General features: G+C 36.2%; 1 protein-coding gene and 1 long non-coding RNA gene across 5 annotated transcripts in view; one reads left to right on the top strand and one right to left on the bottom strand.

Annotated features, from left to right (window-relative positions):
• The window catches only part of MACROD2 (mono-ADP ribosylhydrolase 2), a 1,923,575-nt gene that overhangs the window by 724,326 nt on the left and 1,181,581 nt on the right, over window positions 1–17,668 (top strand). The gene's annotated exons all lie outside the window — the stretch shown is intronic.
• The window catches only part of LOC140618054 (uncharacterized), a 40,355-nt gene continuing 34,103 nt past the window's right edge, over window positions 11,417–17,668 (bottom strand). The window contains exons 3-4 of the long non-coding RNA XR_012018213.1: window positions 12,121–16,868; window positions 11,417–12,039 (exon numbers count right to left, since the gene is read on the bottom strand). This is a non-coding gene — a long non-coding RNA (uncharacterized lncRNA). The remainder of the gene's footprint in view (window positions 12,040–12,120; window positions 16,869–17,668) is intronic.

Raw genomic sequence — 17,668 nt, 5'->3', positions numbered from 1 at the left:
ACCTCATTCAGCACTGCCCCTACACTACTTATTTACTATAGAGCTGTTTATCTCGTGTGTGTGCACGTACGTGTATGTATGCATATATGTGAGTATACTTGATGAGTGTAGTGATTTTGATTTTTCTTATGAGCAGTCAGCCAGTTCTGTAGAGGGAATGTTAGCCTACCCTCTTAGCTGATGAGTATTTGATCATACCTCATGCTGTACTTCCCTCATTTAGAGTGGCATCCCTAAGTTGTTTATTTACTCTACTACAGTCTTTCTATACATGGTCCTCATGTTCCTGCTCTGTTGTACAGCTTTGACCATTATGAGCTGAAAAAAAAAGAATCCAAGTGATAGTACTAGGCATACTGATAAAGTGAACACTGGGTGGTCAGGCAAATTTTATGGCAGCTCCAGAGAGAAAAAGAGGGTGAAATTCAGAAAGCAATTAGGGATTGGTGGAAGTCCTTTGAGAGAGGAGTATTGTAAACTTTGCTGCAGCCTAGGATAATTGACCAATAATAAAAAATTAAATAAATAAAAAACTATTGCTGAGGCATATCTCAACCTCAACAAACATGGAGAGAAAAGAAGAGTGATTTCTTATGTTTGATGTTGGGAAGACATATTCATAAAGACTGCTCCAAGGATGCCACACAGGATGGATTAGTTCTACCATTTCAGGGAACTTTTTCTTCAAATTAAATGACATATTCGGTTATCAGTCCAGATAAAGATATAGTAATCAATGCAAAGGTAGGCAAGATCTTTTCTCCCTTTGTGTTGTTACATATTCAAAACAAGTTTCAGCTTTATTATAAGCAAGGGCTTAAACAGTACTGATCACATCAACTTCACTGGACTGTAAATGATACTTGAATGTTTCCACTAAGTCATTGGCATAGCCACTAACTCATAACAAATATGGCAGGCATGGTCAAGAATTATCCAGAATCAGATTTAGCACAAAATGGTTTTTTAAAGGAAAAACACTAGCTGTAACCAATTGTATATAAGTTGAAGGTAATTAAATTTTGGGAGTAACATTAGAAACACAGTGAGAAAGTAATGCTCCTTAGTTAGAAATCTTGAATGATGAAATATACTAAATTCCAATTTTCCTAAATGTAACACATATAAAAAGAAAAGTAGATTGGACTCTTGATTCCACCACTTAGTGCTATGCCCTTTCAGAATCTTCTCAACCTTACCACAACTCAGTTTCCTCTCTGATTAAATTGCAATAACCATACCTGACACACTCCTAGGGTTTCTGAGTACCCAATAGGATAATGTGTATGAATGTTTCCTATGAACTTAAGAATTATAATAGTTTGATTTCTCTGTTCTCAGATGGAACATATGGAACCCTAAAGACTTAGCTAGATATAAATCTTTCCTTCTAAGAGAATATTTGATTGTGTGGCTTACTGGATGAGTAACCATCAAAATCAGAGAATACCAGTAACAGTTATTTTTTAACCAACATCCCCTAAGGAGTACCTTGAACTTACTTCTCAAAATAGAGGAAGTGGGAGTGTCACCCCTCTTCAGGTTTTGAAATTCAAAAAAAAGAATAAAGAGATGTTTGGGTTTGATTGGGAACAGGAGACAGAATTTAAGATAGTTCTTAATCTATTATTAATAGTAAGGCCTTAGACCTCATTTTAGAAATGACTTCCTGTAGAATATGAAGTGGTACCCTTAAGACCCAACCATTGATGTGCTTACCAAAAACAATATGCTTCCCTCACCAGAAACCTTCCCTCTTGGTGTAGTTAGAAAAGGAAAAATCTGACACAGGGTGGCCATGCTTCATGTATCATTAAACGGAACTGTTTGGTTTTCTGCTGAAGGTTTTCTTTGACTTTTTTTTTTCCTTTTTAAATTTTTATTTATTTATTTTTTAATGCTAAGAGGTCATTCCTGTAGAATATTTTCTGGTAATACATCTTATTTCCTAACCCAGCTGTGATGTTGAAACTTTTCTGTCTCAGCAGGAAGAGAAATTTACACTCTAGTTATTTACTTTTGGCAAATAATTTCCTATTTTTACACCTATTTGAAAGTGTAAAAACACTTTTTTGTTGTTGTTGGGGGGAGGGATTAATTATTCATACAATTCTCTTGCTTTAAACTAGAACAATGATACATCCTTCTTTAAATATCTGTCAGGCTTTCAGTTTAAACTCTCTTAGCTTCTGGTTGTATACTACACATGATCTAGACATTGGGTTTACATCAGAAGCTATATGCTCCAAGACATTCTGGGTTCTATTTAACTTAACTGTTTAAAGAAAAAAAGTTACTTTGGAGAATTCTTACACCCATATGTGGTTTGAGGTCACTTTCTCGATGCCTGTAGGGACCCATTAGAAGCACCCAAAACATAGCACATGGTGTACAGCATTTTTGGAGTACAGCTATGCCATGTGTCAAAAGTCTAAAACTTTTTATTTTTAGCAGTGGATCTCAAGCATATGCTAAACTACCAGCTACAAGAAACAGTCACTACTGTTTATAATAGAGAAAACACAAAAACTAATTAAATACCTAATATGGTATAAGGAAATTTTGAAAAATTCATAAGAACTAGCTATTGAGTATAATACTATAAAAACTGCTTTTTGACATAAAAATCATTTTATGTAATTATAAATAAAAGAATCATATTATAAATAGCATGAATAATATTATCCAATTTTATATGAAAATATGTAGATTGTTAAATCTATTTAAACTATTAAAAATTCACAAAATATGGTCTGAAAGAGCATACACCAAATTGACAGTGTTCACCTCTGATAGTGAATATGTACATACTATGTATTTTTTCTTTTTGTCTATTTAGTGCTATTTTGTATCTTAGTTCATAGTGAACGTGTATTATTTGTATCATAAAAAAGTAAGAAAAACTATTTAAAATAATATACACATCTTCAAAGAGGACTATAGGAGAGGAAGGTGGTAAAATTGCTGTGGGTTTATCCTAATTTTAGGATTTCTCTTATCAATTCTGTCAAAAAGAAAAAAAAAATGTTAAGCCTTAAGTCTGAAGACTGATTGTTTGCATGTCTTTGATTCTGAGGTTCATATATCTCTTATGGATTCACACTTTGTGATTAATTCCTACATTTTCACTTTTCTACTTACTTGACAAACAATTATAGGTGATATTCACTTCTAGATATTTCATTATTACATCTATAGTCACAAAGTAATAGATAAATGCATTGATTGCTGACCATGCCTATTCTAAATACTTAACATTGATTTACTTACCTACTTTTCAAAATGCCCCATAAGGTAGGTATTATTCTTTTCCCCACTTAAAAAAAAAAAAGACTTTATTTATTTATTCATGAGAGACACAGAGAGAGTGAGGCAGAGACACAGGCAGAGGGAGAAGCAGGCTCCATGGAGGGAGCCTGACGTGGGACCTTGATCCCAGGTCTCCAGGATCATACCCTGGGCTGAAGACGGCGCTAAAACTCTGAGCCACCCAGGCTGCCCTTCTTTTCCCCATTTTACATGGGAAGAAACCAAAGCCCAGGGAAGGCAAGTCTTTTCTGAAAGCAATATAACCTTGTAGTAGACCTGAGACTCAAGTCAAACAGGATGACTCTAGTATCATAAAATATTTTAATATTTACCAAAGTTGAAATTAACAAAAACACCCACTTAAAATGAAATGAAACTTTAAACAACATATCAGTCTATTTTTCCTGTAACTATAAAGTTGATAATTTTAACAGGAGAATATTCCAAAGGGTATTATTTTCACAAATGGCTTATAAAGAGCTTTGACTTGTAATTTTCTTCTCTTTTTGATAATATGTGTGCAATGCATTTTATATGAATGTGAAAAGAAAACCGTTTATGCCATCCATTAACACAACATTTTTTGGGGGGAGGTGTATTTATCCCATCTCTATTCAATCTCTGTAGAGTAATTGGTTTTTTAAAAAATTTCTGTCTGTAACCCATAAAATAACCAGAACCTGCAAACACACTCTATGTTTTCAAAGGTTCAACTCATTATCACCTCATATCTTGTTTTCAGGAAAGACAGTTATCAAAAGCATCTCAAGTTTAGACTTTCATTGCTTAATGTCAAAGTTCAAACACTAAGAAAAAAAGTTAATCCTTATAAAAATCTCATTGCACATGATATTTAAAAACTACTTGACATCTAGAAGGGGACAACAAATGTTTTTACACTTTAAATGTTTAGGTTCTTTTAACTATCTTCATGCCAATTTCTTTCCACAGGCTTAAAAAATATATTTTTCCTCTTTATCATTTTCTCTTTACCAGATCTATAGCTTTTTATCTTGTCTGCTTTCTTTTTTTCCCTTTTTTTCCTCCTTTTTCATTCCTTTTATCACTTCCATTTTTCTCTTTCTGATAGTTCCTTTTTATTTATACTAATACTGTAGATGGGAATAATATATGAAAATATCCAGTTTTAAGTAATGTTTAAAAATAAGGTAGTAAAACCTTCCATGCCAGTAAATGAATAATCTTTTCTGATAATAAAAACAGAGAAGCTATTGCCAGAACTCCCAAAATGATGTAAGATGGAGAAGTAGCTTTTATCAGGAAAGATTGTATTCCCATTATTGGTCACAGAAAAACCGATTTAAAAATGACTTTTTTTCCCCTTTGCATAACAAGTCCAAATGCAGGTAATTCTGGTGTTACTTCAGCAGCTCAATGACATGAGAGCCAAGGTCAGCATGATCTTCTTGACCTTTCCCTGTTGATGGTAAGGTGGTTGGTATAGCTTTAGCCATCACACATTCAAGGTGGGATGAGAGAAAACATATTTATCTGGAGAGCAAAACATTCTTAGACATTCTCTGAAAGTTCCTGTCTGCAGTGTGTTGCCATAATTGTGCTCATAGGGTCGATTCTACTTGCACAGAGCTGGGGAGTATGTTTTAACCACTAAAGACTGTCACCTGAATGATAAATAAGGTTTCTCCCAATAGAAAGAGAAAATGAATATCAGATAAATGTATTAGGTATATATTTCCGTGTAATATATTAACCCCAAATCTAGTGATTTAAAATAATGAACATTTACTATCTTACAGTTTCTATAGATCAGGAATTTGGGATCTACTAAATGGTGGCTCACTTACTGTTAGCAGGAGTTCCTGTTCCTTATCAGCTGCATGTATAGATGGCAGCAGACAGTAGATTGTCCCATAATAAAGCTTCAATTCAAGCAAAATAAATATTGTGCCTCAATTGAATGTGGTTTTGTAGAGCAGTTCATCAGTGATAGATTCAAATTGTAACACCTCTAATGTATAGTTGAATTCACTATGCAGTAAGTCTGAAATTAAGCACGGTAACTGTCTTAATTTGCTAGGGTTGCCATGATAAATTACCACACACTGGGTGGCTTAAACAACAGAAATTTGTTGTGTTTCCCATATTAACATGCACACTGATTGCAGAGTGTCTATATGATATAGCTATATTTACTTCTTCTGTGAAAAATATCCTGTCTTTTCCTAATATGTGTCAGTTAGAAACCGAACTGCCAGCTGATAAAGAAGCCTAATTTCTTTTCTAAGTGAATCTCATTGGGTTTAATAAGTAGCATTTTTATAAACAGTATATATTATCTTCACAACATAGAGTTACTTGATTACTGGTGTTTTTAACCCAGGTTATAGTTTTGTTCCATTATAATTAACATTATAATGGAAGAAAAACTTTTACAGACCTTGGAAATAAAGTATTAGTGCGTGACTTAAGGGAAATATGGCAGCATTAAAAAGCACCAACTCTGATATTTGTATGCTTTGTAGGAACCTGAACTTAGAACATCTAAACTCAGAGGTCATACTTGCCAACGAATGATTTTTTTTCTCAGCAGTGCTCTATAACCTTTTAGAAATTTGCCAACAGGGTAAAGATACTCTCCTTAACAGTCTGCTGGTCTGCTAGAAGTGTCAGAGCTCAGGATATCTGCTTTTTAATTGCCATGTTCAAGGTCTAATTATTTTTTTCTCTATTGAGGCAAAAGAACTGTAATGAGGAAGTAAAATCATTAAACACCAATGAGTAAAGGAACAGAGTCTTCTTGAATTCTGCTGTGAATTAGCTTCCTGAGCACAGCTGTGGCTGTGGCTAATTTCCATCCGAACATTCCCTTCTCAGTTCTTTGAGAGGTCATATCAAATATAAAGGAAGACTACAGAACTCTTGTAGTCCTTAAAGAGTAGGGAAGACAATGGATTAAAAGGCAATTATTACATGTAGACTTACAGACTGTTAATAATTAAGAGTTTATTAACCTCAAAGTGTCAACATGTTCTATAAATGAGTCAGATAGTATGCAAGTCAGGCTACATGTATGGTGAGCATTGCCATTTGAGTTGGTGGCCTGGAAATACATGGTGCTGGACAGATTTCACACTTTTTGAGTTCTCAGAATTTAGACCCTCAGATTTCTATAAAACCTATTTTACTGCTCACAGATTATTATACTAGTATTCATGATTCTGTATTTTTCTGCCATTCTTGGCTATTTGAATAAACCACCACGTGACCAACCTCTCTCAAAAGCAGAGTTTCATACCAAAATTATAAGACTAAGAAATCACAAACCTTTGGTTCTGTGGGAGTATGTGTATATGCATGTATTTGTATATAATACATGATGTTACTATGCAGCATGCTATAAATAAATTATATGTGCATGTATTTATGTGTGATTATTTACCACTTAGGAAATAGGAATGCACATAGCAGAGATTGAACCAAGTGCTTTTCATACATCATCTCATTTATTTTTATAATAATTCTCTGATGAAGGTATTTTCTTCATTTATTAAAGAAACTAGAACTTACTAAGTAGCTTAACCAGGAATTGAGCAGAGGTTTGTCTATCTCTAGAGACCATAACATAAGCACATACTGACCATATTTTTCCTTTTTGCTACAAGAAAATCTCCACTAATTTGCTGATGCTGAGTACAACTAATTTTATATGGATCCATGAGGGAAAAATTTTTTTTGATTTCTTTGGGAATTTGAAAACCTCCTACCCTCACATCAACCTTTAAAAATTCTAACAGCAAGCAGGAAATTGGGTTACTTCTGTGATGACATTGATAATTGCAATAGGCAAATTGTAGTCACAATGAGTCCCGGGAGTCCAGCCAGTCTGGCAGCCTTGATGTCGGAATCAGTGAAACTGAACCGCATGCGTGTGGGAGGGAGGAGAGCTGGATTGCCATGGCTGTTTACCCATATTTCACAGACTGACTGAAGAACACTGACTGAACAGACTTGAACCCACAAAGGAAGATGAATGCCAGAAGAACCAGCATTGGCCATGTCACACAGAAGTGGGAAGGGAATTTACTGGAGCCAAGGAACAGAATCACAGAAGCCCACGATCTGGACTCAAGGGTTTCATAGATTACTGGTATGAGTGATTATTCTCATGTAGGGTCTTCTAACAACTTGAGATGAGTAGTTAAACATGTTTGAGCATCAGTTTCCATACCTGAAAAAAAGACACTTGAGTGTTTTCTTATAGAGTCATTGGTAAGGATGAATGAGGTCATGTTTTTGAAAGGAACCACAATAGAGTGCCTGGTCCATAAAGAGATAATAGTTGTTATAGTAGTAAGGATATTAATAGTAATTCCCTTTTCAGCCATATATGTCAGGGATATCGGCCCAGTTGTCTTCAAATGTACTGTGTCAGATTTGTCACTGGAGTCCATCTTAGTCAGTTTGGGCTATTATAACAAAATGCCATAGACTAGGTAGCATATAAACAATACAAATTTATTTGTCACAGTTGTGGAAGCTGGGAAGTCCAAGATCAAGGTATTGGCAGATTTGGTGTGTGCAAGGGCCTGCTTCCTGGTTCATAGACAGCCATCTTCTTGCTGCGTTCTTATATGGTGGAGGGGGAAAGAGTTCTGTGGGGCCTCTTTTATACGGGTATTAATCTCATTTATGAGGGTTGTACTCTCATGACTTCACCACCTTCAAAGGCCCCACCCCCAAGCACCAGAACATTGCGGATTAGATTTCAACATATGAATTTTGGTGGGACAGAAATATCCAGTCCCTGCCAGAATCTCTGCTTGAACTTGTGATCATATTGTCTTGTTGAACCCATTAGATCTCTTCCTACCATTTGAACATTTTTTTCTTGCTTTTCTCCAAGGTCATGTCAGAGATGAACATACATTTGTATAATCATTTGCAATTTTTAAAATTTTGTATTGAGTATAATGTGTATGTGTAAATATATACATATTAGGCATAGAGTTTGATGAAATTTTACTGACTAAACAGTTTTGTAACTAGCACCCAGTTGAGAAATAGAACATTTTCTCCAGTTACTACATTTCTCCCATCACGCAGGGAGTGTATCCTGAGTAGTAATAGATTAGTTTTGCCTGTTTTTGAGATTTATAAAAATAGAGCCATATAGTTTATACATACTTATATCCCAGTTCTTTCACCCAACATTAAGTCTGTAAGTTTTGTCCATAAAAAAAAAATTCTGTTTAATATATTCTGTTGTGTGAATATAACATAAGTTATCCATTTTATTTTTATTTTTTTTAAGATTTTATTTATATATTCATAAGAGACACAGAGAGACAGGCAGAGACATAGGCACCCTGTAGGGAGCCCGATGTGGGACTTGATCCCAGGATCCCAGGATCATGACCTGAGCCAAAGGCAGATGCTCAGCTTCTGAGCCACCCAGGTTCCCTATCCATTTTCTTTTTAACAATTTGGTTAGTTTGCAGTTTGGGGATATTCTGTATTCTTGTGCATGCCTTTCAGGGTACAAATGAGTACCCCTGCTGGATATTTACCTAGGTTTCAGATTGCTAGGTCATAGGGTGTGCATATGTTTATAATGCTTTGGAAAGTGGATGTATTGATTTACATTCCCACCAGCAGTGAACCGTGTTCTTTTATTTTTATATTTTATTTATTTATTCATGAGAGACACACAGAGAGAGAGACAGAGACAGAGACACAGGCAGAGGGAGAAGCAGGCTCCATGCAGGGCACCGGATGTGGGACTTGATCCCGGGTGTCCAGGATCACGCCCTGGGCCCAAGGCAGGCGCTAAACCACTGAGCCATCCAGGGATCCCCTGAACTGTGTTCTTTTGAATGATTATTGCTTATTAAGAATTTTTCTTCCTGCGTTGTGATTACTCTTGAAGCATTCAGCTGAGCAGAATGCAGCTGTATTAAGGGCCAGGCACTAGATCTCATAAAGGATGTCTGAGAGTAGGGCATGCCCTGTGATATGTGTGAGAGACTACAGAGCTATCAGAACCATGCACTTCTGCCTCTGTTTTATGGCTTGATATATTTTGATAGCAATTTTTAACAGCTGCGGATTTCTTTTCCTAATGTTTTCTTGGAAATTGAAGTGGGTTTGAAAGCAGCCTGATTCATATAGACCACACAAGTTAGAAGAGGCATATTGGATAACACAAATATTGGCTAGAGTAGTGCCAGAGAACAAAAAAGAAAAAACTTACTCGTTGGGTAACTAGTAGATCCAGGCATGAAATTTAGTAATATTCTGTTTAAACATAAAAGGTTAAGACGAAAAACTTGTTTGAAATTGTAGAACTGTCTGACAGCAAGCATAAGGAATGTGTGAGTTTTCATGGTGACATCCATCCCCCCAAACCAGCAGCAGTTTCAACTTATCAGGTGGCCTCAAATTTTAGCAATGAGGAGAAAAATGGTTATAAATATGATATCTTGTGTTAATTCAGACCATTCACAAACCTCTGTATTTTGGGAAAGTTTACCCTAAAACCACAAGCCAGCAGGAACAAGTAAAAATTTCAGTAATGGATTGAGCATTTACTGTACTTGAGGTATCTTTTCCCACTTTAATCCTCTAACCCTGGCAGTTGTGTATTTTCACCGTCCTTTCCCCTACAGATCAGTCCCAGAGATGTTAAGTAACTTGTCCAAGTTCCCAAAGTTTGCAAATGACAGAGCCATTTTCAAGTCCAGGTTTATCTGATTCTTTACTGCCTCATGTTGTCATAGAAACATGAAAGAGAAGTAATATATTTTGGCAGTAAAGAGCAGAAAAACTATTTTAAAAATCTGATAGACTTTACAAATGCTCTTTAAATCTCTCTTCTTCCATTCTTTCTGATAGGAGAAGCCGAATACCACTTGATTCCTTCTCTTTCTGCTTAGAAAGGCCAGCCAGGCCTGGACAACTGTCTCTGCCATCCTCCCTTCTCCCTCTGTATCCATCTCTGTTCCCTTATGATTTAGTTTTCTACTTCTTTCCTCTTTCACCTCGTGGTATTATCAGTAAAATAGGTCCTTAAACTATTCAGAAGTCTTCACTATGACAACCTACCCAGCCCATTTCTAAAATGAATTCAGGAAACATTCGATTGGGTGTCAAAACATGGAATTCATGCTAGTTTGGGGGAGTGATATTTGTGCAGACAGGTCTTCTTGGGCTGTGGTTGGAACCACATCTGAACCATCAAACCATATGGCTTATGCAGATATAGCTTACATAAGTTAAGGTGACTTTGAGGTGTTTTGGGCCTGGCTATCTCACTTAGAGAGCTTTATTATGAAGCTCAAGCTTAGTATATGAACTAGTATCCCAGGGGAAAGAAGTGTTTCAACTCCTTGCACTATCTAAAATTGGTACTTGAATGACAGAGATTAATGATAGAGAGTATCTTAATGATTATATAATCCAAGCATCTCATCGAATGATTGAAGCTCAAAAAGGTCAAATCCAAGAATGCCAAATATGGGAGAAGTTAGGACTAGAAGGAAAATCTCTCAATTCATAGTATAGTCCTCTTTTTCTAATGTAATTTGATCTTTTTCCAGTTTGTTATTATAATCTTATAGATGACTAAAGTTAAGCAAAATGAGACTAGCTGGTTAAATCATTCAGGGCAGGCTCCCTTTCCAGCATGACCTGGAAGTACATAAGAGTTGACATTGGATTGGACAAGACTATGGGTAGGGAAAAAAAAATGGTCATACTTGTTCTACCAAAAGTCCCCTCCTCATTCCAAACTCAGAGTATATGGAAAACAATCTGCTCATGACCATGAGAGTTTCTCTTCCTAAATCAGGATTGTAGTCATCTAATGTCCCATTCTCAATACTAGCTCATGCTTTTTCTATGTATAAAAATTTGGATTATTTTCTCGCTTCATAGACACATTGCACCTTTTACCTTTCAAAAGGCATTTGCAATCATTGTATTGGCCTTTGTGTGATTACACACTCATGTGAAAAGATCACAAGTGCATTTTTCCTACTTCCAACTGAAAAGCTCTGAAGGAGTCTAGAGTCTTTGGATTTGTGTCATCATCTCCATTTCCTCCTCTATTACATCATTTACAGAAAGCTGACAACAAAAGGCATTTAATCAGCAGGTCACAGTGGCCTTTGCAATTCTGTTTTTCAAATTAGAGTTTAACAGGAACTTTACATATGCTATACTATAACCCAGTTTTCTTAGTTGTGATAGGTTTATATTGTTAAGCAAAATGATAAAAATAAAATTCTATTCACCAAATTCTTCTTAATAGAATTTTCAAGAGGTTGACAAATAATAGCTTTTTAAATAATTTACTAATATATGCATTCTTCATATTAATCATATCCTCTTTATCTACTCTAGACCTTTTATTTTAAAACTTTGTAATATCTTAAATAATCACTAGTCAGTATTTATTGGATCATTATATCCTGTATGTAGATTCATTTCTTGTATTTTAACAAATACAATGAAAGTAATAGCATAGGCAGTTTGATTGTTTGCTGTAGGTCAGGTCTTGTGTTAAGCAATTAGAGTAACCCCTTTAGAGTAGGTTTAGTGGCTTGATAGAGCAACCAGCTCTTGGTTTCAACTTAGGTCATGATCTCATGGGTCCTGATCTCATAGGTCATGGAATCCAGCCCAGATTGGGCTCAGTGCTCAGAAGATTCTCTCTCTGCTCCTCTCTCTGCTCTCTCTCTCTCTTTGTCTCTTAAATAATAAATAAATAAATAAATAAATAAATAAATAAATAAATAAATCTTTAAAAAAAATTAAGCCCTTAGTCCTTACTTCATCCTGTGAGATAGGTATTATTGCCCCCTTTTCACAGATGAAGAAACTGAGGCTCAGAGATGTTGAGTCATTGTCCCAGTATCATACATAGGAGAGGTCAAATAAGAATTCATGATCAGAACAATCTGATACCAAATTGCTCTTAAGAGTGAGAGTACATTATTCTGCTTTTTCTTTTTTGTTGCAGATTCACATTGACTATTTTACCTAGAAGAAAAAAAGAAAAGGAAATTCAAAAAACCCTGATTCATGTAATTGCAATGAATTGATAGTGATGAAACAAATGTATAAGTACACAGAGAAGCAAAGGGATTGTGTTAGTCAAAATCTATTCAGATAATAGCAATTGGCTATTGTCACAAAATCTAGCATCCTTACAAAAAACTTTTTTCAGATAACTGAATTTTATTGATTCAGGTACCAAAACTTTAAAAAGGCAACTTTTAATGGAAATCTTTCTAAAATATTCTATAGACATTCTTGTGTATTTAGACAGACAACCCAAAGGGCATAACTTGAAAAATCCAAAATTTTACTATGCAGTAGAATATTCCTAGGTCTCCTTTTATTTGTTTTTAGCTCCCGTCCTTTGATGTTATTTTTCTTATGTTTGAATCTACTCAAGTCTTCCCTCAGTTGCTTTTCCTTTTAGAGTGCTATGAACTGCAAAACCATGTAACAGCATAGCAAAAAGTCTGTATGGAGTGACTGGAATTCTTAGGAAAACTTTAGAGTAAAGTAGAACTTCATTTATATCTTTTAGGGGCACAGGAGAAGTTTTACAGTTTTACAATGCTGATTTATTTATATACAGCTTTGTTCAATACACATGAATGGGCATGAAGTAACATAATTATAAATATAAATAATGATAAAAATGTGAGGAATTATGAAAAAGAATCAATTTGAAGAGCTTTTTGGCAGCTACACCAAAAAGGCAGACTTGGTTAAAATTTTTGTTATTACAGAAGATAATACCTAACAGAGATAGCAGTATTTTCCTTATTCTAAGTCCTAAAAGAAAACTTTCTAGGAAGCTTATTATATATCTTTTTAAAGTTCCTATATTTCGGATTGTGTTGTAGCAGATCAAAAGATGTTACTTCTTAGGGTTGCTTTCAATAAAACAATGATCATCATCCGTAAACAATAACTGAACAATTATTATGGTAAAAATACTTTGAATCCAAGAATGAAGTACAGAGATTTGCTCCCTAAAGCCTTAACCATCTTGCTAGAAAACATAGAACTCATATAGCTAGGCAACAGAAGTTAGCATATGTTGTCATTACTGAATTCATGTTAATCATAGATACAATATTCTCAGCATAATTCTTCAGTTTCATGGCAAAAATAAATTATTAATATTTCCCTAAATGCTTATAGGACATTAACCTCACCCAAATCAGACAAAATATATCATCTGTCATTTTTGTGGATGTCTGCATCCAATGACTGATTAATGCAAATATATAAAAGCCCAGTTCCTTCACCCCAATTTGTGGCAACTATAAAGGGAGTCCCAGTTTCAGAGCACCCCATGGGATCAGTTGTGGCATTGTGGTGACTGTATCACAACCCGGATTTCTTCTCCATTCAGTCTTGCTCCCTTTACTTTTACCATAGCTGTTAATCTTGAGAACACTCCTTGATAAATTTCCTGTAGTCCACTCTCTGTCCCAGAGTCTACTGTCCTGGAAACTACCATGCTAGAGTATAGGTCACTTTGTGTAAGCCACTAAGACTTCTGTTCAAGGAGAATTACAGTCTAATTTAAAAGACAGTACACAGTGGTACACAGTATAGGTATAGCGTAGAATGAGCTGAGGGCCAAATGAACCATTGAGATTCTGGACGTTTTTCTACCTCAGAAGCCAGGAAGATTGCTGAGAGCCAACGTAGCCAAGTAAGATTTCTCAGAGGAAGGTTCTCCTATGTTTCCTTCTTGCACCCAAAGGACCCATCTCAGAATGTTAATTCAACACTGTTATTTTCCCCACACATGCTTGTTTATAGCCTGTGTATAACAATTTGAGAGATCTTAGTCCTATACTGTTACCTTCCCGAGGTCTCTTTCAAAATCTTAATGATCTGTATGAATATCATTAAGTAGAAACAGCCCACAAAGGCAAACAAGAAGGCACTTGTGTTTATAGCAATAGAACCCTGTTCAGAACGTTGCTGCCTTTCTCTCAGGATTGTCATGTATCTCTGACTTCCAGGAAATGGCTGTGCAGTCATGTGAATCAATATTTTCACCCTAAGTACTGGTTGTAAACACCTCTTATTCTATTGTCTCATATTTTGCCATCTCCACTCAGCATAACTTGCTCTGCTCAGAGTTCTGGTTTTTTTCTCTGCTTACACTGATACACAGTTTCAGAGGAAAGCCTTGGAAAATCCTGATGATAGTCGTCTTCAAGTTGGGTTTTCCCAGAAACAGATTGAGGCACAAAGATGTGAGGGTAGGTAGTATATTGATTGACAGGGTGCCTCAAGATAGGAGAGTAGAAAAGTGAGCAAGGGAAGAGGAGGCAACCTGTCAAGGAGTATCACCAAGTAACTGAGCTTAATCCAATTAGAGAACTCTGGAAGCCCATGTAGATATGTACCTTGCTCTTACTCACCCAGTGGCAAAGGAGCTTGGCCACTAATACACCAAGTCCTGTCAGTCATCTCTTAGGAATTGCTCTGCTTGCATGTGAATTCCTCAGCACCTCCCAGATCCCATGTGCTGGAGCAAACCAAGCTTTGGAAGCCAAAGAAACCCCTTTGTCATAATAAATATATGAATAAACTGCAGGTGCTAGCAGTCAGGACTGTGGGCACTGAAATAAATGGTCAGGGCAAGGGAATGTGAAAGTGGATCCTGTAACAACATCAGCCTCACAGGGTAATGAAAGCACAGATATTGTAGTCATACTGTACAGTCTCTTTCTTCCTCCTCCTACACCTAATTAGTTCCCAATTTTTACTGACATTGCCACCCTGCTAGCTCCAGAGCTTCTCCTTTCTTTGCTATTTTTGCTGTTTTCTAGTTGAGGATGTCTGATTTCTTTTCTACACCTCAAGAGTTCTCACCTCTAAGCTGGCTTAGTTGGAGGTTGGGTACCTTTGCTGGAATGTGTATATTATATTCCTATTGAAGTCCTTCTCCAACACCACCTTCTCCATGATGCTTCACGCATCCCTCTCCTGCAACTCGTGACACTTCATTGTGGTCTCATTTTAGCACTTCTCAATATCTGCATTTTATTAAAGTAATGTTAATAGGCATCTCTCTCACTAGATTGTGAACTCCTGAAGGGCAGGTGTTGCTGTTCAATCACTGTAGCACCCACTGCAGTGCTTCATGTATAATGGGTATTTGATAAATGCTTGTTGAATGAAATTGAATAATTTAAATCCAAAGTAGGCTGAAAAGAGATGCTGTTTCGAGGGAGCCACCTGATTCGGTTACCTGCATAGGGAAAACATACACTCGATTTTTCTAACAGCTTGCATTCAAGCTGTCATTAAAATTAAAGTCCTTTATTATACGCTCTCATTGTTGCTGAAATAATACTCCCCATGCCTCGAAGCAGTAGATGTAACAGCCTCTCTTAGTAATAATTTTGTGACATCAGGCATCAAGCAGTTGGGAAATTGCAACTGCTGGTAATATAACTTTACATATAGTATATCATTACAAATGAGTAAAACAGGGCCTGGAGGCAGGGATGCTCTGTAACATACTACTTTTCTGAGAAGAAAGAAAACTCAATAGAATGATAGTAAATTTCTGTAAAAGCAGTTTCTCCTAAAAGAAAAAAAAAAGACAATACCCATTTAGTTACCCTTTAATAATTTCTGTGAACTTCTGTGTGGCAACATGCTAAAAGAAACAATTTTCTTTCCTTTCTCTTACACACACACACACATACACACACACACACGCAATTCTGAGAGAGATCATTTTAGGAGTCTGGGCAAACCTACTGGCCTAGGAGTTAAGGACCTGAGCTAGACAAATCACTCTGCTTTCCTTAAAATGTCCACTGTCTCCCCACTTTCCTGCTCTCCCACACATTTAGACATTTTGCATACTTCTGAAGCTAAATTTAATTTAGCAGGAGAAAGAGACTTTAAGAAGATATAAACAAAAAGAAAGGCCCACGCTGTGTTTAAATGAATTCAAATGGATCATAATTCAAGAAAAGGGAGGAAGGACAGTGCCCAACTGGGACTTGGAGTCAAGGCGAGGACTATGGGCAAGCTCTCCAACCATCCATCCCCTTCAAACTATCTCTTCACATGCCCCTACTAAGCCTCTCCCAAACAATGATGCTCAAATACAGAGTATACCAGTAGGCGATAGTAGCCCCAGAAGCCCCAAACTCTGTGGCTTAAACTACATGTAGCTTTGGTTGTTGTTGTTGTTTGATGTTTTATTTTTTAAAAAAAATCAGGCCAAAAAAAGCTGAGACCAAAGTTAATATGGGAGATCCACAATCATTAGGAACTTAGGTTCCTTTTATCATCTTTCTCTGTTAATGTCCATTTTCCATCTTCAGTATTGTCTTGTGGTCCTAGATGCCTTGCTGGAGTTCCATCAATCACTTCTCTCTTCCAGGCAGGAAGAGGGAGCAAGGAAAAGAGAGTGAAGATAAAAAATAATGTTCTCTGAGTTCATCAGCATCCTTTGAAGAGCTTTCCTGGAAACTCCACTCAAGTACTTTCTCTTACATCTTATTGGCTACCTTGGTCTGAAAGGTAGAATAGGAAATGGATTTTAGTATCTATGCTCCTCGCTCAGTCTGTTCACTTATTTGTTTTTTGTTTGCTTTTTAAAAATTATTTTAAAATCATTATTTCTTAAGAAAGGAGAGTGGTTATTAGGTAGGCAGAACACACAGACATATACAGTATTGCTTCTGTTTAGATGCTTGTGTAGGTAGGACTACAGAAGCATACTGACAGTATGCTTCACATGCATAAAGTTGGAATCCCCAGTTCTTTTGTCAATACCGTTTTGTTTACTCAGTCAGAGAAAGGAGACAGACAGACAGACCTAAAGAAGAAGCTTGAAATTGTCTGAAGTACAGAAATCTCTTTTTGAGATAGCTTACACATTTCAGCATCTAGAATGCTAAACATTGGATGTTATATATTGAGATTATATGTATTATATGGTGCTGGACTCTAAGGCAGGACAGCTCAAGACCTTTATTAACGTGATTTCAGTCCTTGCCTCTTAATAGCCTTGACAATTCCTTCCTTTGGGGAGAGGTTGCTCTGGAAGGAAGCAAGTATTATTATTCTTTTTACTACCCAAAGCTGTGTCTCTTTGTTCATTCTTAGCTTTCAAAAGAAGTTGAGTTGAATCCATGTTTGAACTCTTATAGTTTCATTATTATTAGAAGAAAAAAGAGATCTGAGTGGACTTTAATGGGAATGGAGACCAGGAAACCCAAGTTGAACTTTGCACTTTTAAAGACAAAAACTAGAGTAGATCCTGAGGTTGCAGGAGGCTCAATGCACCAACATCCGTAGCATTTGTTAGAGA

Source organism: Canis lupus, chromosome 26 (genome assembly GCF_048164855.1).
Source record: "Canis lupus baileyi chromosome 26, mCanLup2.hap1, whole genome shotgun sequence".
NCBI lineage: Eukaryota > Metazoa > Chordata > Mammalia > Carnivora > Canidae > Canis > Canis lupus.
The sequence above is the reverse complement of the archived record's forward strand: the minus strand, read 5'-3'. Positions and strand labels throughout refer to the sequence as shown.